We start from the raw sequence: 25,786 nt of genomic DNA, 5'->3' as shown, positions 1-25,786 counted from the left end.
CAGCTGTTCAAGAATAATGATTATTTTTGTCCTAAGATTCGCCTGAAAACGAATGTGTTTAAGGATTACGATAGACATTCATATTAAGGACTGTAGAATTCCAATGTTCAGTAATTCTATCAGACATGTGGTCAGGATTTACGTGAAGTGTATCAGGGTTGTACACCCTTCGAGCCGGACTGCTTATTCAAAAAGCTCACATAAATAAAATTGCCCCGAGCAAAGGTGATTGCGCAGACCATAGTCGTACACAATGTGATACAACTTTGTTGTATATGCTCAGAAGACGATACTCCATGCATAGATGCATCAGTAACATTTTAGAATGTTGGTTCATTTGGCAAGGTATTTAGGACATTCCTTATTTGGCCTTGAATTACCAAAATAATACGACTAATAGTTTTTTTTATATATATTTTTTATATTTTTATATATATATATTTTAAACTTGTACGTGTTAGCGAGAGAGTCTGACAGATGACGCTAATGAAATGTGGTGACTTAACGGTAGTTTATTCGATAATCTTCAAGTGCTCTCCACTGAAGCTGAACTTGATTACCCCATACCACTTCAATCGTGTGTTATTGATTAATGCAATAAATCAAGTTTTCTATTGATTCATAAAATAATGCAATCAGCTTGAATCTTTACATCAAAGGCCATAGGGACTGGACCATGAACATCTGTATCGTTTCTTATAAACACATTTGTTAATAATTCAGAAGCAGCATGTCTGACCACTGTGTCGAAAGAACCATTGCTGACCCATCGTGTCGAAAGAACCGTTGCTGACCCATCGTGTCGAAAGAACCATTGTCTGACCCTTTGTGTCTAGAGAACCATTTTGTCTGACCCACTGTGTCTAAAGTACAATTTCTTGACCCATCGTGTCGAAAGAACCATTGCTGACCCATCGTGCCGAAAGAACCATTGCTGACCCATCGTGTCGAAACAATCATTGTCTGACCCTTTGTGTCTAAAGAACCATTTTGTCTGACCCACTGTGTCTAAAGTACCATTGCTTGACCCATCGTGTCGAAAGAACCATTGCCGACCCATCGTGTCGAAAGAACCATTGCTGACCCATTATGTCGAAACAACCATTGTCTGACCCATTGTGTCGAAAGAAACATTTGGTCTGACCCATTGTTTCCTACAGACCCCTTATGTCTACAAAACCATGGTCTGACCGTTGTGTCTAAAGAACCATTGTCTGACCATTTGTGTATAAAGAATCATAATGTCTGACCCACTGTGTCTAAAGAACCATTGTCTGACCCATTGTGTCGAAAGAACCATTGTCTGACCCTTGTATATATACATTACGGGGGTGGAACGGGCTCAAGCGTTAGCGCTTGCAATAGTGCCGCCATCTCTGTGTAATGGGTGGGGTTATGATGTATTCAAAAATACCCCAGACAGTTTTTCTACTCCTATTGGTGGAGAGCGCGTCGCGTGGGTGTGCATAAACCTTTTGTTAATGACCGGTAAAAAGTGTTAATTCATGGACGTGACACGCGACCTTGCACATGTGCTTAAGGCCGGTTTATAGTCGGTCGCGCGATGGTCCCAAGACGGAAATCTTGTGCGCAATCCTAAGACTGAGGCCTAAAAACCGTGTCTTTTTATGATCGCGCGTCAAGATTTCCGACGCCCGAACATCGCGCGACCGACTATGACTCGGCCTTTATAAGACAGTTTCTTCATTCCTATTGGTCGAGAGCAACGGCTGAAACAGTTGTGCCACATCACGCGATACGCGCGACGCCCACAGCATTCCCTTATAAGGAGTTGTTTACGCGAGGGAAGCGTGTGGGCTCTGGGAGGGGTGTTGTGTTGAAAGAAATCATTTAACAATTAAAACTTTTGCATTTATTTTACTTTTTGACCAACAAGTGATGATGTTTTTAACCGAAAAGGTATTTATGAATGGGAATCAAAGTGTGTTGAATCAGTTTTCAACTAGTGGTTTAAACCCGGTAAATATTCAAGAACCGGGCCTCGTTGGGATTAAACCACTGTTTGAAAACCTCTTCATCACACATTGATTCCATTATTTATGGCACAAACGAATGGATAAACATCGGAACATTTGAAAGGAACGATTCACGACGTGTTTTGATCTTTGTGGCTTGGCTTGCTCTCCTTCAAGACCCTTCACTCAATAATTTCCATAAAGTTCAAACAAGTCAAAAGTTGTAACTTTAAAGCCAAAGATAAACACTATCAGCTTTAATTCGATGCTGCTTTTAGGTTGTTTCTAATTTCCCGCTACTCATACAGTTTAACAGTGTCGGTCTAACTTTAGAACAGTGAAAAGCCAACTAATAACGTGTTTCCCTTTAGTGAATCCAAGACGTGTAGTATAGCTGAATATTATTCTAAAGTTTGTCATAATATGTCGGCCTTTTCAAATAACCTCGATGACAACAATGTATTAATAATAAGTACATCATTATTGCAGTCATTATCCTTGAAGCGTTGCACGTCTGGCGCACGTCTTTGGCCCACCGGGAACTATATACTTCTAGTCTCAGTGTCATTAAACAGACTAATTATCGTAATCGTAATTATCAATCAGTGTGCATGTAATCCCACCCCTACCCTCCATCCTTCCACCTCTTCATCGCAACAGACGTGCTGAAAGACCATGACTTCAAAATGTCACCGAAATTGACCCAGCTATCACATGACCCATGGAGATGGAGGCAACGGCCCCCAACAAAACAACGATGGGGACGATTCGGGCAAAATCCATGAGAAAGAGAAAACATTTTTGACAGAAAAAGCAAAACAAGAAATGAGTGTTTTGAGAAATACGTTAAAATATCGTGAAATCAAGTCTCTGCCTACGAAGTACCATACACCCATGTCGACTGCTGCAAGTATTCCTTCAAGTTCAAGTAAATGAACGAATCAAAGCACGGGTAGAAATGAGATCAAATACAATGGTAATATTATATACAATGATTTGTATTTCCATATTGAGTTCCAATTACTCCTTCCATGGTCTTGGCTTACTACATAACTATTCATGCCATTCATTAATAATTGGTTTAAATTTTATGAATTGAAAAAAAAAGTTGTAAACCTTGTTTAGTTTTGATTCATAAAATGATTCTAGTTGCCATTTGAAATGGTATCTTGAAGTTACATATAATAATGATTTTGCAAATTAATGTACAGCTTTGAGGCATAGCTTACTATACGATTAAGGTGTAATGAGACAATTATTGTCCAGCCACCTGTGGCCCGGGTATATCTAGTCAGATTTGTTTTGAAGTTGTTGTTCCTTTCCATTTCCCGCAAGGAGATCCTTGTACCTCAATCGTTCATAGGTAAAGGTCGATCATAGATAGATGAGGTCATATCCGTAAATAACACGTCCTTTAATTACGCCTCTTGGGATAATGTGAGGGGAATAAACGAGCTAAATGTCCGGAAATCAATCTGCAAACTATGCGTGAAATAATGAGTCATGGGATTTGTACAGCAAAAACAATAGTCCATTTATACAACCAACCCAATTTATCTTTATGCCAGCACATGCTCACTTGTTAAAGGCACTGGACACTATTGGTAATTGTCAAAGACGAGTCTCCTCACTTGGTGTAACTCAACATATGCATAAAATAACAAACCTGTGAACGTTTGAGTTCAATATTGGTCGTCAAAGTTGCCAGATAAAAAAACACCGCCTTGTCACACGAATTTGTGCGCTTTCAGTCGGGACCTCAAATTCTAAATCCAAGGTCTCGAAATCAAGCTCGTGGAAAGTTACTTCTTTCTTGAAAAATACGTTACTTCAGAGAGAGCCGTTTCTCACAATGTTTTATACTAACAGCTCCCCATTCCTTGTTACCGAAGTAGGTTTTTATGTTAACAATTACTCTGAGTAATTACCGATAGTGTCCATTGCCTTTAACAGGGGCCAGACCCATTGTACAGGGGTCAGACATATTGGACAGGGGCCAGACCCATTGGACAGGGGTCAGACCCACTGGACAGGGGTCAGACCCATTGTACAGGGGCCAAACCTATGGGACAGGGGCCAGACCCATTGGACAGGGGCCACACCCATTGGACAGGGGCCAGACCCACTGGACAGGGGTCAGACCCACTGGACAGGGGTCAGACCCATTGTACAGGGGCCAAACCTATGGGACAGGGGCCAGACCCATTGGACAGGGGCCACACCCATTGGACAGGAGCCACACCCATTGGACAGGGGCCAGACCCACTGGACAGGGGCCAGGCCCAATGGAAAGGGGACAGACCTATTAGACAGTGGCCTGACCCATTGAAAAGGGGCCAGACCTATTGGACGACAGTGGCCTGCGTAATGGGCAAGAAGTGGGGACAATGCGTTATACTCGGCATTTGGACAATAGTACTCGGTTATAAATATAACTGTGATACTTAAACGTGAAGACCCATACTCAAAGAATGACAATGTACACCCTTGTATTGGGCACTACATCAGTGACTATTGTACTGCTAGGTCATGTTTCTAGTCCAAATGCCTCCAAACTTCTACATATGAAACGTAATTAGGATAATGTTTCATTATATGACACTTTTACTGTTCTGCCCCCTTCAACATGATGGAGTTGCTTATTAGAAAGAGTAATGCAGCAATACTTTGTGTGGACAAATTTCAACCCATGTACATGTATCCCAACGTCTTAGCTGGAGGCGCCATCTACCGCATTTAAATTACAACGAAGCCTAAGGACCAACATACTCCATATTATTATTGAACCGAAGTAAAGTTTGGCACTGGTCTACGCCACAGAGTGTTGTTGTGGGCCGTGGGGTCTGTTTCTAATGTTTCGATGGCCTGTGTGGGTTATGATAACATTAGTTTGTCATTGTTAAATTCATTATATGTGCACACGGAGAGCTTTGTCTGTTGAACCCAGGGAAACAACACAAGAATACTTGAAATAAAGGAACTTGACACTTCTTATATAGTTTACAACATTATCGTGTTCAATTAATTAAATGTCCAACCCTTACCCCCACTTTTTTTCAGTCAAAACAGTTTGAATTGCAACATTTGAAAACGGAATTTGTTAACTTCCAACTTATTGAGTTTCGCGGTTGGTTTGATGCAATTGTTTAAAATGTCAAACTGTCCATAATGATCCTATCAAATTTCTTAATTATGGATGGTATTAAAAGTCGGCACCCACTGTTGACACTTTTATCATTATCTAGTGTGAGGTCTCTATGAGTGATGTTAGGGGAAATCAGCAATTAATGTCGTAATTATATACTTTTACCCATTTTTTTTTTACATTAAGTTTTTTAATATTTTAGTGTCGGCCTGTTTAACAACCTCTGCAAGACTGTTCCATAAGTGAACTGCTACAAATTTGAAAGAGCGGGAACCATATTTGACCATGTGTTTTTTTTTTAACTGGGGAGTTAGACGAGATTTATTCGAAGAACGCAGATTCCTGTTCGACACCTTTGAAAATTAATAGGATACACTGATAAGTGAGAAGCAACATTTGAAACTCTATTTAAGCCCGTATTGGTAGCCTGGTAGCCAATGTTAATCATGAGTAGGTTGTATATAAATATTGACTACTTCAAGTGCTATGGTTAAAACTGTGACTCCCGGGGTGATCCCCGGAGCGTTCTATTTTCCCGAGGCGAAGCCGAGGGAAAATAGAACGCTCCGGGGATCACCGAGGTAGTCATAGTTTCAACTATTGCACGAGTAAAAGCAGTCAATATTTGTTTTATAACACCCCAAACATTTCTAAATACTGTACTTATTATTAAGTTACAGACCCGAATGCTACAATCCACGGACGACGCGAATACAGATTGCGAAAACTTTTACTGTGCTGCATGTAGTGTCATGTAATCCGAAATGGTTACAGACTATTAATTTATCATCCTCGTACACGCAACGGACGTCTGGGTACTGCACGCCGTGTGATAGTCTTTCGGACTAGCGCACGGCAAACCGATGCACTAACACTCGGCCGTCGTCTAGTAAAACTAAGACATACCATGTGACGCACTATAAACCAATGAAAAGGCAGAATATTGGTAAGGGGTGTTATAATAGCAAATATGCGCCACATATCCAAGGAATTAGCCACATTTTCAATAGATTTCATATCCAGATAATGATAGGGCCGATGGAGCAAATGAGGCAGCATGATCGATATGTTTTGAAATTGTTGTTGGGTGTTAAAGATTGGCATTGTAATACTTTTTCGGTACCCAACACCGGCCTCCAGTCACCCCTAAGTCCAAGGTACACGATTTGTGGTAGGGGCAATTTTTACTATTTATAATGTATACCAACATATTATAACTACTTCTGTCTAGGCCTAATTCTTTTTAGACTTGAGGAAGAAGCAACTGAATCCCGCCCCTACTTTGGCAATAGCTGTGTCCTAAAACTCTTCTCTATTACAAAGGATTTATCTGGTTGTTGTATTACCAGCTCTCAACCACTGCTCACGTTAACATCAACACAATAGTTACATATCAAGAATGCCATTATCTATTTGAATGTACTGTTTGTAATAATATTACAAAGCTGGGAAGAACAACACAACAATGTTAAGACTAAATGGATCTACTAGTAGTTGTAAACACTGCATGTGAGACAACACCTCCCCAGGTACTTAACGGAGGCCAAAGAACCCAGCCATACAGTACCTGCCAAGATCCTACAAAAGTGTACAGAGACCGCCCAAAACATATCTTGGCTATTTCTTGTTTCCGGTGTATTTAAGCTCATGAAAACCAAAACTAGCGTCTGGCACTCCAACTCTTTAGACTTCAACAATAATGGCCCGGTAGGTACACCGTAGGCAATAGCTGATATGTGAACTTCAAAGCAAACTCCGTTTGATATCACACTCTCCTCTTCACTTTCATTGAGCGTGCGTCTTGCTTGAAAGACTTTGGTCCGAGGTTACATCTCGCCAACGCAGGACATGTTTTCATGAAAAACACAATCCCGGAACGCAGCTCCCTTGACATCCTGTTCTTACGGAAACATTCTTGAAATTGCAGTAAGACAATCATGGAGAGGAGACCATTTTGGGTTTGTTACCCATCATTAAAGGGAACTATGTATTATTATTATTATTATAATTATTATATAGCAGTATATGCATGTATTTGGTTAGCCCTATCTTGTATATGCATGTATTTGGTTAGCCCTATATAGGACTCTTCTACAATACGAAAGTGTAATATTGGTATGTTTACCAGTTGATCCTTATAGTGGTAACCTCTTATCTAAAATGTACAACACGACAATAGTATAAAATAAATAAATTTATTAAGATGCACAATTGATTACAATAAATTTGATTTAGTTTAATAATAACAACATTCATACGATGAGCTTTCAATCTGGACTTTATAACTAAACATTTCATTTTTCGACCTCCTCAAAATAACTGGAATTGTATTTACCCATCATTGTACAGTATTCTTGTCAAGTTAGGACCTGGGAAAAAACGTGCCGCCACAATCATTTTAGCCCGTATATGCGATAGTTATGAATGCGTATACTGTCCGGCTGTCATATTGGATTTGTTAGTTGTTCGGCCTTTATTTAAGGGCTCAAACTCAAATTCGTTCAAATGGGATATTGATTAACATTCTACATTTTAAGATTTGTGAGGTAAATCGTCAGCCAGGCCTCATCTTTGCACCCTGGGTTCCAAAAGAGGACGACAATAAGTTGTGTTTTTGTTGTGTTGTCATTTAGCCTTCGAGAAAGACTCTGCTAGGGTCGAACCGTCAGGCCATTAACAATTTTTTGCATTTATACCCTCGGTCCATTTGGTTGGTAAGTTGTTTGCAACAGCTAATTCTTATTTTCTCGTTTAAATATAATGTAATGTTTTGTCAAAAATAAAAAGGTTCGGGGATTTTCAAGAATGTGTGAAAATTGTGAACAAATTCTTCGTTCAAAGGAAACAATTTCGCAACGAAAACAAACTTCGTTCGAACGAAAATGTTAGCAAACCCAGGGCGAGCGCACGTGTGTGCATTGAGACAAAGACGCCATTGCTGACGGCACGCCCGAAGTCACATCAAAAACTATGTTGGTCAACGTCTTACTTGTAGGTTTGGATCTGAAGACGTGACTGCTATCGTGCCTCCACGGCATGGCGTCTGTGTCTCTGTCAGCAAACGATCGCAAGTCTAATCTTCGTTCGAACGTAAACATTGTTCCCCGTTTGAACGAAGAAAATCATAAAAAAATCTTCGCTAGAACGAATTTTTGTTCGTTCTAAGGAATAATTGTGTTCACCTATATCACTTTCAAAACTATGTAGGTGGGTTACTTTGTTGAAATTATGCATTTCTCCGCAATATTGTTTGAATCTAAGATCTAATCATTCAAATGTATGAGTTCGATGGTTTAAATAAGGATCATATTATGTCTGATAACAGTATTGAAAAAAGTACACCTAAAAGTGGTGAAAAAGTTTCTCCCACAGAATTTAGTTCAGTTAGAAACACAATTCACGTTTATTCGCGTTCCTTTATTTGTTTTGACTCCAGGTAACAACTAACGTTACACAAAGACCGCGTAACATCACAGTAACACACAACGATGATTAAGGTTATTTTGAGATGTAGATGCGATCTTGTTTTCAATGAAGACAAATTGTACACCCAAGTTAATATTGTTCAATGTTTCAAACAAGCACTGAAAAACGTCTTGGTCATGGAAAGTACCTGATTCAGAACACACATCGGTGTATGGGTAAAAAACAAAAATTAATTAATATTCAGAACATGTAGTTTCACTAAAGTTTACAAATGTGTGTGTTTTGTTCAAGATGGCAGACTTATCTTTAAGTTCTAATTAGTTTGCCTTTATTTGATGGCTGTCATGTATAGGGTTTTCATTTGAACCTTTTGATGTAACTTTGTGACATTATACATTGTTTTGTTTTTAATTTATTTAAGTGCCTTTGTTTTTCCTTATTTCGTGGTAATGTCACGAAAAATTGCTTTAATTTGTTTCTGTGTATATTTTGTACATTGATTAAATGTTTGCATTTGCTATGTAATAGCAGTATTTAATACGCTTCTTTATTAATAAGGGAATAAAAGGGTAGCGACTAGTTCTTTCACGGCCGTTTAAAACAGACAGGGTCGAATTGCCGTGCGATAAAGGCCCGAGCCGAATCACAAATATCTAATCAACTTGACGTTTCGATCAGTGTGCTCCGATCGTATTCAGAAGCATACTGAACCGAACGTCCAGTTTGTTTTCGAACCACCGGTTCTTTACGGAGCAATCACAACTCTAAAGTTACATGAATGTCCCCGCAAACTTCACTTGATTATATTTCCAACATCAACAGTTTAAATCCCAACACAACAGTTTTGAAGAAAGACAAAAACGACAAGAATATTTGACTTATACTGTCACGGTAATGGAAAAAACATACATTAGTAAGGGAATTAATGTGTGGTGAAGAGGTTTTCAACTAGAGTTTTAAACCCAACGAGGCCAGGCCTCAATTTCATAGCGCAGAAGCAGAAAAATTTGCTTTATAAGCCTTAGCGTATTTCACAGGTTAGCAGACAAATTGGTCGGCCATATTGCGTGTTTACCGTGGGTTTGCATTGTGACGTCATTTATTTTCGTGCGGTTAGCACCGGAAGGTTAGCATGCCTTTTCGTGTGCTTATTGTTAGAAAATGCACAGTAAGCACAAAATCGGCCGCTTAGCAGCGCTATGAAATTGGGCCCTGGTTCTTGATAATTTTTCGAGACGAAGTCGAGGTAAATGATCAAGAACCAGGCCTCGGCGGGTTTAAACCACTATAGTTGAAAACCGATTCAACACACTTTTATTCCCATTCACATGTGGCACAGCTGTCCCGGCCGTTGCTCTCGACCAATAGGAATGGAGAAACTGTCTTATAAGCACAGGTGCAAGCTCACGTGTCACGCCCATGTTCCAACACTTTTTACTGGTCATAAACAAAGGTTTATACACACCCACGTGACGCGCTCTCCACCAATAGGAATAGCGAAACTGTCTGAGATATCTATGAATTAAGGATAATTGGTATAGTTAGCCCCATTATGTTTCCACATTGCTCCCCATGTGTATACCAAAGACATAGCATATTAAACATTGAACCTATTTGGTTATATTACAGTAATTTGTCCCATGGCACACAGCGCATCAACAAAGGCACAACCTCAATGCACGATACAATTTGTTGTCAATCTTTAGTTTCCGTCGCAGTTTTGTTTTTTGCGTCGCAGTTTCTTCCGTCGCATTTTTACAAAAAGTTAAAAGCCTAAGGGGTTTTGTCGAGTGAGAATCATGTTTTGAAAAAGAAGTAGCTTTGAAAAACGTTTGAGGCGTCAAGTGCACTTTTATATTTGAGGGAGAAAAACGGTTATGGGCAAAGTCGGCGGAAGAACAGGTGTAGGTGGGGGAGGGGGTAGAACGGACATTAGGGAGGAAGAAGACTATATGCCTATAGGCACTGTTCTACTCATTGTTATTTAGAGAATAGTGTGCTTTGATTTGCTGGAATTTAAACACTAATTTCGGCGGTAGTCGGCGAAAAAAGAAACAAACATGTACCAGAAAAAAATTCGACGGAAACAAATTGTAGAAAAAAGCTAAACAATTATTTGAAGCAAAAAATGTTGTCGGCCTTCCGTCGTGCGTCACATGTCGCTCATCATCCATAGCGGTTGTCGGCCTTCCGTCGTGCGTCACATGTCACTCATCATCCATAGCGGTTGTCGGCCTTCCGTTGAGCGTTACATGTCGCTCATCATCCATAGCGGTTGTCGGCCTTCCGTCGTGCGTCACATGTCGCTCATCATCCATAGCGGTTGTCGGCCTTCCGTCGTGCGTCACATGTCGCTAATCATCCATAGCGGTTGTCGGCCTTCCGTTGTGCGTCACATGTCGCTCATCATCCATAGCGGTTGTCGGCCTTCCGTCGTGCGTCACATGTCACTCATCATCCATAGCGGTTGTCGGCCTTTCGTTGTGCGTCACATGTCACTCATCATCCATAGCGATTGTCGGCCTTCCGTCGTGCGTCACATGTCGCTCATCATCCATAGCGGTTGTCGGCCTTCCGTTGTGCGTCACATGTCGCTCATCATCCATAGCGGTTGTCGGCCTTCCGTTGTGCGTCACATGTAGCTCATTATCCATAGCGGTTGTCGGCCTTCCGTCGTGCGACGAGAGGGATTCAAATTGAAAACTAATTCAACAGATTATCAGTTGGAGAGACGAATAGTTTTAGATAGAACTCCTACTTCATACCAGTTTGAATAAAGACGAGGCTTAGAGCTTAGAGGGCAAGGCCGTTTGTTTGCCTGACACCGTAGCAACATAAAACACAGGTGACAAATAAAGACTATCGTCAATTAGGGAAAGTCCGTTTGAAGGAAGGGGTAAACTACCCAGCAGCCTTTACAAGATGGTAAGTTTGTCGTGTCTGCGCTAGAACACCATGCACGGTCAACTTTGTTTCAATATCAGACATCTGCATCCAATTTGAATGTGGTGGATCTTCTCTTCAGATTCAACTGCAAAGTTTAAAGACTCCCAAGTTTAGAGTAAAATATGTGCTGCTATGATCAACGACATTACTTTCAATGGCGTAACTGGACCGGGGGGGGGGGGGGTTGGAGGGTTGGACTAACCCAACATACCCCTATTTAAAATCTGAAATTTTGAGATATAAAGATACCGGATAAAAACTCGGAAAATGCAAACATTAACTTAGGTTTTACTCGGCCAGAAGTCAACCCCCTTATGGCCCCCTAAAATGTTAACCTAGTTTCGGCGCTGCATACTCGATCCTTTAATTAACAGGTTGTTCTGCCTGTAGATACTTACAAATTAACATTTGGGATGGGTATGTCTTTCAAAACCATCGTTAAAAACCGTCGACATCTGAACAACGATTTATTTTCTTTAAGACTCGTTCCTAACGAGTAGATTAGTTGTTCATCAACAGTTTTCTTTTGTTTTCCCGCTTTTTTGGTCCAGCTATGTCGTGCTTTGCTTACAAAACTACGCTCACTTTTAGGCTGGAAATAAATCACGAAAGCTCACCGTGTGCAAAACTCTACGGTAAGATTATGCAATAACAGCTAGTCACCTTAAGTGTTGTGTAGACGTGGAGTGTTTTATTCGCCCTTCCCACTTGTAGCATCAGTGAGAGGTCGAGTCAATTCTGCACATGAATAGCAATTAAAAATCAAGCACAGGCTCATCAATTATCACGCTGTTGCACTTGTCTAAGAGCACTCATTTATTTGCCAGGGCCACCTGCACGATTGGCCTAGCTACAATTGACATTCAGATAAGGTGATAGAGCTTACAAGGGCGTGAATCTCTCACTTATTATACTAAGACGTTGCTTCACAAATCAATGTTCTTCTGTCAGAATCATCATTAAATACTGATATGTATCCATTTCCAGGAGGATTGTACACAGATAGCGTGGGACGCGTGTCAATTGGTCTGGGATTTTCTTAAGATTTTTCACCCTAAACGTTCTTTCTTTTTATTGTAGGGGAAGTTCACTGCCAGTAGCATAAGGAAACAATTACCACTATAAATTATTACCAGTTGCTTGTTTCTAATGGCTCGTCCTTTCAGATGCTTAAACTGTTGGTTTGCTCATTTCATTGACGCTCTCACGACCTCGATTTATACACCTTCATATTCCGTATTGTGAAGAAATATTCCCTTCGTATAAAAGGATATTTTGGGGGATGATGAACTTATGTGGAAAACAAAATAAGCCTATATAATTTGTATGATAAAGTTGAAGAACTAGCATAAAGAATTGCGACTAATCAAAACCATGCTTAAAGGCAGTGGACACTATTGGTAATTACTCATAATAATGATTTGCATAAAACCTTACTTGGTAACGAGTAATGGGGAGCTGCAGCTGTTGATAGTATAACACATTGTGAGAAACGGCTCCCTCTGGAGTACATAGTTTTCGAGAGAGAAGTAAATTTCAACGAATTTGATTTCGAGAAATCAAAATTAAATCTTGAGGTCTCGAAATCAAGCATCTCAAATTCGTGTGACAATGGTGTTTTTTCATGCATATGTTGAGATATACGAAGTGCAAAGACTGTCTCTTTAAAGGCAGTGGACACTATTGGTGGTTACTCAAAATAATTATCAGCATAAAACCTCACTTGGTAACGAGTAATGGGGAGAGGTTGATGGTATAAAACATTGTGAAAACGGCTCCCTCTGAACATGGAGAAAGGAAGAGAAGGAGCTCGAATGACCCGCAAAACCGCAGAGTAACAAAATAATACTCTGACAATGCCCCTCTCTGGCCAGTGAAAAAAGATAGGAGACCTCCACCTGGACGGCCGATTAACGAGTAGGATTAAATCTCTTTGTACAGAACGTGTGGTATCGCCAGTCTGCGCTCTTGCCTGCTTGTAAAGTTGAATCATTGGAGACAAGAATTGTGAATATACACGTTTTCATTTACCGTTTGTGGTGTTTCACGGAAACATGGCATATTTTTACATTTTTTGTGACTTTCCGGTCACAAGCGGTGGTTCAAAGTTTGGGTATTACCACACGAGGGTGGTAGGTATTCAATTGTGTTTTTCGATTTGGTGAGCACAAGTGCACACAATTTTTATCGGGTCTCAAAAAAGTTGTTTTTTCTGTATTATATCCATACGACATACGACACCATAGTTCAGTGAAGAACCAAGTGCGCACGCGCAAACTCACATGCGCCAGGTCGCCCATTGTATGTATAAGGTATGTGGGTGATTACGAGGTGTCGTTAAGCGACCGCGGTACCGCAGGTTCGACTTTTGAAGTCCCTTCGTTCGAGCTCCTTCTCTTCCTTCCTCCATGCTCTGAAGTAACGTAGTTTTCGAGAAAGAGGTAATTTATCACAAATTTGATTTCGAGACCTCAAATTTAGAAACTGAGGTCTTGAAATCAAGCATCTGAAAGCACACAACTTCGTGTGACAAGAGTGTTTTTTCTTTCTTAGTTATCTCGCAACTCCGACGATTAATCAAGCTCAAATTTTCACAGGTTTGTTATTTTATGCATATGTTGAGATCCACCATGTAAGAAGATTGGTCTTTGACAATTGGCAGTAGTGTCCATTGTCTTTAAGGAAACATTACAACTTTTATAGGTATTACGGGAAATTAATAAAGGGAACAATTAAGCTCCTTATCATTAAGATTTGGTCGCTCAATTTTAACTGCTGGATCCAAACAAACATTACTCGATTAATTTAAAACATTTGTGGTTAAATAGCATGCAAGTTAGTTAATAGGTTAAATTGGCCAAGGAAGCAACGTCAGTAAACGGCTAATGTGCAAATCTGCTTATTTTAATTGTCCATACTAATTTCCTTGTGTGGAACCAATCGTTATTTTTAGATGTTAAAAAGGTTGTCTCTCTGACTTCATATTCAGATGAAAGAAATGCCGCAACTAGACAGGTGCATCTTGGTCAAACATTTAGTCAAAACCATCAATAATCATAGATGTAACCACCAGTGATGTAACACAGTATAAATTGGACAATATATCAACAACAATTATAATCTGTTGCTTTATAATCCTCTTGTTTTAAAGCAGGATTCCAATTTAAAACGTACAAAAGAGTAAGTGCGTTTCTGTATTTTTTGTTATATTATATAGATATATTTTAGCACTTCGTAATCATCAAGTGAGTTCCATGCATTCTATATTTCTATTGCTATTTTCTTGAAAATACATGGTTTCAATTTCAAAAACACTCTGTTACAAAACCTAATGCAAAAATAAGGGGTATTATTTGTGATAATTATGTAAAACTATTGCGTTAACGAGGATTTTTTCTTGACCCCCCCCCCCGATCTGTTGAAAGAACGTTTAATTACACTTTAAAGTGCACAATGTATTTATCGATGGTTTGGATTTCATTAATGAGTGTAAAACATACTAGAAAGACTGGCAAATAGTGATTTGAATATAAAGTTGACATGGTGGTAGCCAATGGGATCATTTCCATGCTGATCAAACATTGATATATACCATATACAAAAAGAGTATTAAATAATTACAAATACACAGGATTGAACAAAGTTTCCTTACTTTTTGTGAGCAGTTTATATATTTTTTTTTTATAGTTGAGGAGTATAATTGGATAAGGTTATAGTTACGGAATATGTTTTATTGAGTCTGATATTCAACCTGTGGAAAGGTTCACTGTTCGTCAACATTTAAATAATTTTAACATTTTACAAATGTTTTTATATAAAAAGGAATTTGCCCGTAGTTGGAGGATTTGGTTTTGGTTTATTATTAGAATGGAGTTTGTATTTGTTTTCTGTTCATTTAGGTAGGCTACAATACAGCATCGAACAAATATTGAAAAGAACTATAAAATCAAGAAAAGGGAACAGGTTGAAAGAAAAACTTCATTTAATTCCCGCAAAGAAATTTTTGTTTTTTAAATCAAGGAACTACTACAGCATTGTAACGAGCAGATGATTGAATAACACTTATTGACCAGTCATGGTCGTATCTGGAATACTGCAGCTGAGACGTTACTTCATTATACTGTTTGAGAATAATACGAGTCATATTGTCTGCAGAATAATTGAGAAAAAATGTCTTTCAAAGTGACGAAGAAAACTTGACCATGTTCTGGAGGCGACAATCCAGTGGTAGATTCCCCACAAACTTACACCTAATGTAATGATATAATGAGTTATGGCTTTGACAAACTTATAATGATTTGAATTTATTATCGCCGTTTGCAACCTGAGAAAAATTACCCCGAAATGAATACAGACTCAAGTATATTATTTGAATATGCCTAATATCTTATAATGGAAACCTAAATTATTCGAATCCCAACTTGCAAAGATTTTAGCCAAAAAGCTTAGTTTGATGTTCTCATTTTATTAGGAATGACAGGCGTAATTTTTTTTTTTTTTTTAATTAAACTTGGTTGCTTTGTTAAATTTCTTGTGTAGGCTGCTTGCGTATTCACAATCATTGTATAACCTGTTAATACTATTACATGTCTTGCAAGTTCTAAATCGGTGTTGGTGTTTCCAAAGTCGTGAAGGTTCAAATTAGTTTCCTTTTGGTATCTTGTGTGGAATATAATAAATTTGAAGTTATTTTGTTTGAAATCTTTAACTTACTTATTTAGAGTTGCCAAAAGTGCAAATCATCCCGAATGATGTTTTAACTAAAACATTGTCGAAAAGGGAGTTCATGTTTGATTGTGATTCTTTTTTTCCTTGGTCAAGGAACAGTCCATTCCTTTACAAGTTGATTTAAAGTTTTCGACAAATAGCACACATTTCAAAGTTAGTTATTTGTTTTAGGTGTTTCTATCTTTCTCTACATTTTGTTTTTCTTCTTCTTTTTTGTTTATTTTCTTTTTCTTATTTTCTTTCTGGTTATACATAGATGTAAAAAAATGTTTAAATATACATTATGCAGACATTTTGACCTACATATCTTATTTCGACTATGCTAGACATTATGATATATTTATTTTCACAGTAACAGTTATTTCGCTTTTGCGTTCAGACACACAAGACCAAAAAATGTTTGAATAGCGTCTAATTTATTTTCGTTCCAGATAATTTTGTATCGAATGAAAACACTGGCTTATCTAATTTGAGGAGATAGTGTAACCGAATCATTTCAGTCATTTATTAAGTGAATATCGATTCCCCTTCATGCACACGCGAGTTTAACAAGTAATTGTCTGATATTATTCTGTTGTAGTTTTTTACTCTTAATGGATGACAACTCGTGATCAAGCCATCATTTTACACACCTTTCACACTTCCATTATATTATATTTATATTCTTGTTCTATCAGGAACCCCGAGACAGTTTCTAGAAACAAAGTTATCCATGAAAAGGTGGGAATGCAAATGATTTCGGTATTTATATATATTTTTTCAATATATGTTTTGTGTCTAGCGAATCAGTATTCCGTTTAATATAAATGCCACGAAGTTCCTTATCTATCTCGTGTCAATAATAAGGCATTATAATTAATGTTCAGTTCTGTTACCAATCATTTACCTTTGTGTGCGCATTAAACATCACGAGATAACTTATCACTTTATACGATCCGGTACAAATGGAGATTGATTCAAATTGGTAAACATCATCAATTTCTTTCACAAATTCACCAATAATTACAATAAAGGTTGGATCATTGTCACGTACAGTGGTGCATCCAGAAAACAGCATTGACTTAGTGAGCAGTGGGAATTAAAGTATGCTTCAGCAGGTATGTGTTTTAACGCTGCTGTTTATAGGCCCTACCTGAAAACAAGACAAGTATAGGTAATGTATAGGGACGTTAAAGGCAGTGGACACTAAACTCGAAATAATTATCAGCATAAAACCTCACTTGGTAACGAGTAATGGGGAGAGGTTGATAGTATAGGTTTCTTGGTCAAATTCGGCAAATGAGCAGTCAATTTCATTTTCATGCGTTCGAATTAAAGCTGTTTTGCCTCTCAAGTTGTTACTGCGTTTCAAATTCAGAATTCGGCCATTCAATTTCGTTTTGGGTCGAGTCAAATTCCTTTGGCACTCTGCTCAATTTAGCGTATAGCGTCATTCTTTTTCGTGACACACACGCCTCAAGAAGCGTCTGCGAATTTGAATGCTGCTTTGATGGATTAAGAAATTGAATGATTATTTTGTTAATTCGAATGACGCAACATTACATTTGACTAATCCCAAAACGAAATCGAATGACCCTTTTGAGTAGCATTCGATTTTGCGCGAAATAGAATAGCTTGGTTGTTAAATTGGCTGCTCATTTTCCGAAATTGACCGAGAAAACCTATATAAAACATTGTGAGAAACGGCTCCCTCTGAAGTGACGTAGTTTTCGAGAAAGAAGTAATTTTCCACGAATTTGATTTCGAGACCTCAAGTTTAGAATTTGAGGTCTCGAAATCAAGCATCTGAAAGCACACAATTTCGTGTGACAAGGGTATTTTATTCCATTCATATCTCGCAACTTCGACGACCAATTGAGTTCAAATTTTCACAGGTTTGTTATTTTATGCCTATGTTTAGCTACACTAAGTGAGAAGTGTCCATACAGTGTGTTAACAGGGTTGAAGAATAGGAGTTGCCTTGTTAGTGTACAGAGCAAAGAAATGTCCGCAGAGTAACTGCAATACAACGCTGTGGGGGTATGTGTAGGTGGGTTATGGGAATAGGAGGGGCTCGTATGAATGTATCTTGCCCCACTCTACCCACCCCTACGCTTTCCCTTCTGTTTTTAAAACTATTTTATTATATGGGCAGCCTCTTTGACGAGCAGGACCCCATGTGGCCTGTGCCCAGTGTTTATGCCACTGCCCTTAACATTACAACATACACCAAAAACCCTCAAACAATCAGGGTGTTGTAAACAAAATTAAAACATAATGAGTCGTTGGATCTGATTTTACCTGTTCTTGTTTTTTACTAAATGGATGCACTGGTCTAGGTGTATCAATTCCAATTGTCATTTTAGGAAGTGATGCCAGCGTTTCACTCAAATAAAACACGTTTTTGTGTCAAGTCAGTACTATAGAACAATGCTCACGGCGTCGTAAAATCATAATGGTCCTTGTTTAATGCATTGTTAATGTCATTTGTAAAACAAATTTGTTTCAGAAATGTTGTCTCAAATTCAGAGCACTTTACAGCATATTCATTTCAGTATTGTTTACAATTGTGTAAACTTAAATTAAAACTCAGGAAATGACAAACAACCTTTTTTAAAAGGTCAGAGTTACGGCGGCTTTTGTTGATAATCAAATCAGATGAGATTTTTCTACCAATTTTAGTTTAATTCCACCGTATATCAAAACTGAACACAGGTATCATTTAACTGAACAATTGACAGTGTGTTCTACGATCAAAATACCATCGACAAATTGTGAATGCATTGGTTGATAAAGCTCTTATTACTGTACTCACTTACCTCGAGCAGAACTTCCTATATACGGATAGGTGTTGATAAGTTCAATCAGTCAAAATACAAGCAATGCGAGAGAAACAGTAGCGATGTGGCCCCTTGCAGCTCAGCAAGAAGCAACCAAAATACCGACAGTTCGTTTTAAACACGTCAAGTTCGTGTTCCTAGTGGGAATCAAAACTGAAAATCAGATCAATTCGATCAAAAAAGTGAACAAATTAACAGAGGAGGTCCCTTTGTTGGTTAGATGCAGACGGAATTGGGGAGAGATGTAAGCAGGCGGAACGTTGTAAGAGTATGCGATTTTAGAACCACGATAGCTGACGAGCATAACAAGAGATGTTGAAGTTTGAAGCCCGCACCGCCGAACACTTTGACGTACGTGGAGCTAACCAATCAGGAAATAGGTAGGTGTGAGCATGCGCTCTCCACTTGATACTCTGTTGTTGGTTCGTTTCTTTATGTAAATACGAACAGCTACATCATGGACAATTAAAGGGACAGGTTGCCTTGGTGTTGGCGAGTTGGTTCAACGTGATCACCCCATATTTGCGGTGAATTTGGCACAGATGTTACCTGTATAATCTAGCGATAGGCGGATAAGCAAGCTGCCTTGATCTTTGCAAACAATTTGATTGTTCTCTGCATCAAGGATCAAAGACTCAGCCGACATTGTGATCGCAAACTCGTTTCCGATATATTTCCATTTGCTTTATTTTGGAAAAAGTAAAGGGAATTTTCTCTCACAAACATGACGATAAGCGATACCCAATGTTACGTTCATTGATTATACTGTTTTCTTTTCTTTTCTTTGATTATCAAAATTAACTGCTAGTGAACCCCAGATGTACTTTCCCCTGTGTAAAACAATCATTGGTGATTATTTCTCACATTATGCTGTGAGCGCCATTATTCTTGCGTGTGATCTCAGGGACAATGGGATACCAAACAAGCGGCAGTTAGGACAGTTCTGATTTTGACCGGTAACATATATACAGTACGTGGCATGTTTCTAAGGGCACTGGACACTAAAGAGAATATCTGAAAATAGTTATTATCTAAAAAAAAAAAAAGAGCTGTTGGTAGTACAGAACATTGTGGGAAACGTGTCGCCAACAGAGTTTAGAGAAATAGAACATTTCCCACTCAAACATTTTGAGTCTGATAAAAGACTTCAGGCATGAAGCCCCTTTGAAACACAGATGCATAGGCCCTATAGAGCTTACGTCACTGCATGTTTATCAGTATCCAATGCAATCACTGGTCCTGAAATACAAGTACTTGTCTTCATCCCTGCAAAGACAGGGGCCCAGTCTAGACCATAGCGATGACTAGATGCTGAATATAGACAAGTAGCTGAATAGATGTAGACGGACGAGACTGGACGTCAGACGTTTAGGCTATAGACGGACAAGCAAACGGTGTTGTCGTGAGAGGGCGTACTTTCGATTTGAAATCTAAGGGTGCGTTCCATAAGCTTCCCTGGGTCGACCCCGGACTGCCTTGGTACGTTCGAATAGCTTTGACGGACGGGGCTCACCCGGGTCAGCCCCAAGTGCCCTGCTTGTGGAGTGGGTCACTTAGGGGTGACCTGAGGTGCATGCCGTCACCATACACGAGGGCGAGTGTGATCGTTCGATTAGCTCTTGTCAGGGGCTCACCCGGGTGAGCACTGCGGGGTCGACCCAGGGAAGCTTATCGAACGCACCCAGTATTGTGACAAGCAAGGTCAAAGGTCGTCTGACTGTGTCGGGCTACCCAAAGGTACACTACAGAATTGGTAAGAAAAAACTCGTCTTAGATCACAGATTTACATAAAATTTACACGGTCTAATGATGATGATAGTGGAAATTATCTCTTGAAATATTTTTGTCTGAAATGTCATTTTTGATCAGAAAATAAATAACACTAATTTCCCGTTTGGAGTTTATCGCTCAGTGAGTGGTTTATTATTATTATTTTTTATCGATGACGTGCTAAATAACCGATTTTTCACTTTTTTCTCTCGTGACCCAGATGGCCGATCGGTCTCTAAACTCTGCAGATTTGTCAGTTTATGTAGATGGTGGATTACATAAAGTGCTTAGGCCTCTATGCCAGTAACCGTTTTTTTGAGCAGAAACTAAATCGACTACTACGACTCACTACGACTCACTCGGTGACCCTTAAGAGTTAAAGTTGTTTTGTCTTTACATCAGCCCCTCCCAACGGATTTCAATAGCAACCCATAACAAAAAGGAATGCTTAGCACCTTTGTGGCAAATAATGCGACAACCGATATTTTTAAAACAGCAAAGTGGTACGCTTATATAAACTGATTGTTTTAATGTAAAGGCTGCCTTGATCCCACTAGGCCACTTTGCTTGCTTGCAAAGTAGTTTGATAATTAGTTTTCAAAACCAAAAGTATTTCGACAAATTTCGATAAATTGAACAAATTGAACTTTCAAGAAAGTGTTAGCAAACGAATGTTTTGATCCTCGGCCCTCTGGGCTATGGGTCCAGCACGCTTCCACTGCGCCACTGAGATTCCAATTAGTTTTTCAAAACGTCTTTATTATGACCTCTTGATCATTATGTTATGGACTTTGACGTCATACTGAGAGAGGTTGAGCGTGACTTGAGTACCGGGAACCTTCCATTAACAATATTGTGGCGCTGAATGTCTTATCATGGGTTTCACGATGTAGAGAGAATGGGAGTCATACTCGCACTTGACATTTAATCCAAAATAGAGATATCTCTGCTATCGGATGTATAAAGTAAAACATTAAATTCACGTGATATACTCTCGATTAATAATATAAGAGATGTTTCTACTAAAAGGAGAGTAATAAAATGTGCATTTTCGATGTAGAATTTTCCTACCACAACAATATAATAAGTTCATCTAATAGAGAGAGGTTTCTATTATCGAATGAAATATCTCTATGAAAACAGAGGACAACGCACTCCCACAATTCACACTAGACTTGTGAACAAGTCGTCTGTCGCGGTGATAGCGTTCTGACTCTCTCTGCGACTCCCGCAACACTGGCAATATTTTTGCGAGACTGATGAGCCCCGCGAGACTTATGTAAGCTCTCATGACTATGGTCCCATGGTCCCATTTGACGGCGGAGCAGTTATCTCGCGAGAGCAGTTTAAACACATTCATTACGACACCAAACGACTCAATTATCTCACCGTGTCAGACCAATAACGACTAGTGCGCAAGTCTAACAACTCCAGTCTTGGTTTCATAATGCGTTTAGCCCATAATAATAGCGCTATGGTTTAGCCGCATTTTGCTCAATTCCGCCGTTTGAGGGCGCTATTAACTTTAGTTTGATTTTGGACTTGGAGCAACTCGGAGGGGTGCACCCCACCAAATAGTCTACCATGATAGCACACAGTGCAAAATGCTAAATATTCAAAAATACTCTAAAATTACTAAAAAGTCTCACAGCTTTTAACTTGAAAGGGAAAATTATTGATTGACTCTTGAACTTTTATTCTCTGCTCAATTTTATATGGGGAGTCCCTGGGCCCGTCGAGTTATTCCCCCTCCAAGTAAAAACACCCCTTCACAGGTCTAATTTTCAAAACGTCCGAGCATCAATCTTGAAAAATGTCCCTACACCTCTCAGCAAATAAGACCATTTATTTCAGGGCCTATGTCATCCAAAATACCTCAAGCTGGAAGTCAACAACCCCCAGGTCACAATTGGGCAACATTTTTACACTGAAACACTTTCTGGGGCTCTCATATCTGTCTAATATAGAATATTTTCAGGGCCTACAAAATATTAGGGAGCTCGACGCTCTGTTTTCTCCTATTTGGTGGGGTGCACCCGGAGGGTTTTGGATTTTCCCTTTACTTGTTTTTTTTTCCCCGCAAACATTCGGAAAAACGAACGATCGATTTGGAATATTTCATGTCAGATTGATGACTCGTCCGATTGCAAATACACACGTTACTTATACACACACAGATAAGCAAAGTATAAACGTGCTTGATTCCAACAAAAACACTTTGACTTTGCCTCATGTCGATAGCAACAGAAGATACAACGTGAAATTTAAAGTTTAAAGTCACGCGGAAATGTAATTTTTTTTTTTTAACATAAGAGTATATGTTTATGAAAAATAAACATGTTTTAGTAATTGTTTTTAACGACTTATATGTCTGAAAAAAATAGATAAATTGGTTTAGGGGGTGACTCCGCCTACTCCTTTTGTGACGTCAGTCAAGGCAGACTTGGCCTCGATCGAACATCGCTCTAACACCTTTTTTAAGGACATTTAAATCTGCTCAAATTGTGCAAGCCAAACGCTAAAATAGTTGTTTTTTGCATCACTGTGCAGCAAGCAGAGTGGCGCAGTGGAAGCGTGCTGGGCCCATAACCCAGAGGTCCGAGGATCGAAACCTCGCTCTGCTAACACTTTTTAAGGATATTTAAATGTGTTCCAATTGTGAAACCCTATTTTTGAGATGGTTTTGTACACTATTTTGAATCACTTTGTTAGCAAGCAAAGTGGCGCAGTGGAAGCGTGCTGGGCCCATAACCCAGAGGTTCCCGGATCGAAATCTCGCTCTGCTAACACTTTTTAAGTAAAATGTGTTACAATTGTGAGATCCTATTTTTGAGATGGTTTTGTACACTATTTTGAATCACTTTGTAAGCAAGCAGAGTGGCGCAGTTTTTTTTTTTTTTTTTTAAGTGTTTCCAAATTATTGTGTAATCCAGTTTTTAAAAAAAGTTTTGAAAACAAATTTGCATCACTGTGCAGCAAGCAGAGTGGCGCAGTGGAAGCGTGCTGGGCCCGTAACCCAGAGGTCCGAGGATCGAAACCTCGCTCTGCTAACACTTTTTAAGTAAATGTGTTCAAGTTGTGAAATCCTATTTTTGAGATGGTTTTGTTCACTACTTTGCATCACTTTGTAAGCAAGCAGAGTGGCGCAGTGGAAGCGTGCTGGGCCCATAACCCAGAGGTCCGAGGATCGAAATGTCGCTCTGCTAACACTTTTTAAGTAAATGTGTTCAAATTGTGAAATCCTATTTTTGAGATGGTTTTGTTCACTATTTTGCATCACTTTGTAAGCAAGCAGAGTGGCGCAGTGGAAGCGTGCTGGCCCATAACCTAGAGGTTCCCGGATCGAAATATCGCTCTGCTAACACTTTTTAAGTAAATGTGTTCAAAATGTGCAATCCTATTTTTGAGATGGTTTTGTACACTATTTTGCATCACTTGTCAGCTAGCAGAGTGGCGCAGTGGAAGCGGGCTGGGCCCATAACCCAGAGGTTCCCGGATCGAAATATCGCTCTGCTAACACTTTTTAAGTAAATGTGTTCAAAATGTGCAATCCTATTTTCGAGATGGTTTTGTACACTATTTTGCATCACTTTGTAAGCTAGCAGAGTGGCGAAGTGGAAGCGTGCTGGGCCCATAACTCAGAGGTCCGAGGATCGAAATCTCGCTCTGCTAACACTTTTTAAGTAAATGTGTTCAAAATGTGAAATCCTATTTTTGAGATGGTTTTGTACACTATGTTGCATCACTTTGTAAGCTGGCAGAGTGGCGCAGTGGAAGCGTGCTGGGCCCATAACCTAGAGGTTCCCGCATATAAATCTCGCTCTGCTAACACTTTTTAAGTAAATGTGTTGAAAATGTGAAATCCTATTTTTGAGATGGTTTTGTACACTATTTTGCATCACTCTGTAAGCTAGCAGAGTGGCGCAGTGGAAGCGTGCTGGGCCCTTAACCCAGAGGTCCTAGGATCGAAACCTCGATCTGCTAACACTTTTTAAGTAAATGTGTTCAAATTGTGAAATCCTACTTTTGAGATTGTTTTGTACACTATTTTGCATCACTTGTAAGCTAGCAGAGTGGCGCAGTGGAGGCGTGCTGGGCCCATAACCCAGAGGTCCGAGGATCGAAATCTCGCTCTGCTGACACTTTTTAAGTAAATGTGTTCAAATTGTGAAATTCTATTTTTGAGATGGTTTTGTACACTATTTTGCATCACTTTGTAAGCAAGCAGAGTTGCGCAGTGGAAGGGTGCTGGGCCCATAACCCAGAGGTCCGAGGATCGAAATCTCGCTCTGCTAACACTTTTTAAGTAAAATGTGTTAAAATTGTGAAATCCTATTTTTGAGATGGTTTTGTACACTATTTTGAATCACTTCGTTAGCAAGCAAAGTGGCGCAGTTTTTGAATTTTGTTTTTGTTTTTCAAGTGTGTTCAAATTATTGCGTAATCCAGTTTGTTTAGAGAGTTTTGAAAACAAATTTGCATCACTGAGCAGCCAGCAGAGTGGCGCAGTGGAAGCGTGCTGGGCCCATAACCCAGAGGTTCCCGGATCGAAATCTCGCTCTGCTAACACTTTTTAAGTAAATATGTATCACCTTGTAAGCAAGCAGAGTGGCGCAGTGGAAGCGTGCTGGGCCCATAACCCAGAGGTTCCCGGATCGAAATATCGCTCTGCTAACACTTTTTAAGTAAATGTGTTCAAAATGTGCAATCCTATTTTTGAGATGGTTTTGTACACTATTTTGCATCACTTTGTAAGCTAGCAGAGTGGCGAAGTGGAAGCGTGCTGGGCCCATAACTCAGAGGTCCGAGGATCGAAATCTCGCTCTGCTAACACTTTTTAAGTAAATGTGTTCAAAATGTGAAATTCTATTTTTGAGATGGTTTTGTACACTATTTTGCATCACTTTGTAAGCAAGCAGAGTTGCGCAGTGGAAGGGTGCTGGGCCCATAACCCAGAGGTCCGAGGATCGAAATCT

General features: G+C 39.4%; 1 protein-coding gene and 3 non-coding genes across 4 annotated transcripts in view; 3 read left to right on the top strand and 1 right to left on the bottom strand.

Annotated features, from left to right (window-relative positions):
* The window catches only part of LOC117291765, a 30,264-nt gene extending 10,906 nt beyond the window's left edge, over window positions 1-19,358 (bottom strand). The window contains exon 1 of the mRNA XM_033773666.1: window positions 19,020-19,358. The gene's annotated coding sequence lies outside the window, so the exon portion shown is untranslated. The remainder of the gene's footprint in view (window positions 1-19,019) is intronic.
* A 4,004-nt stretch (window positions 19,359-23,362) lies between these two features.
* On the top strand, window positions 23,363-23,434 carry Trnam-cau. Its single transcript has one exon. It is a non-coding gene; the product is annotated as a tRNA-Met (tRNA).
* Window positions 23,435-23,788: 354 nt separating this feature from the next.
* On the top strand, window positions 23,789-23,860 carry Trnat-cgu. The gene has a single exon. It is a non-coding gene; the product is annotated as a tRNA-Thr (tRNA).
* An 862-nt stretch (window positions 23,861-24,722) lies between these two features.
* Trnak-cuu lies at window positions 24,723-24,794 on the top strand. The gene has a single exon. It is a non-coding gene; the product is annotated as a tRNA-Lys (tRNA).
* The last annotated feature ends 992 nt before the right edge of the window (window positions 24,795-25,786 follow it).

The sequence above is a fragment of the Asterias rubens genome, chromosome 6, assembly GCF_902459465.1.
Source record: "Asterias rubens chromosome 6, eAstRub1.3, whole genome shotgun sequence".
In the NCBI taxonomy this organism is placed as follows: domain Eukaryota; kingdom Metazoa; phylum Echinodermata; class Asteroidea; order Forcipulatida; family Asteriidae; genus Asterias; species Asterias rubens.
The sequence above is the reverse complement of the archived record's forward strand: the minus strand, read 5'-3'. Positions and strand labels throughout refer to the sequence as shown.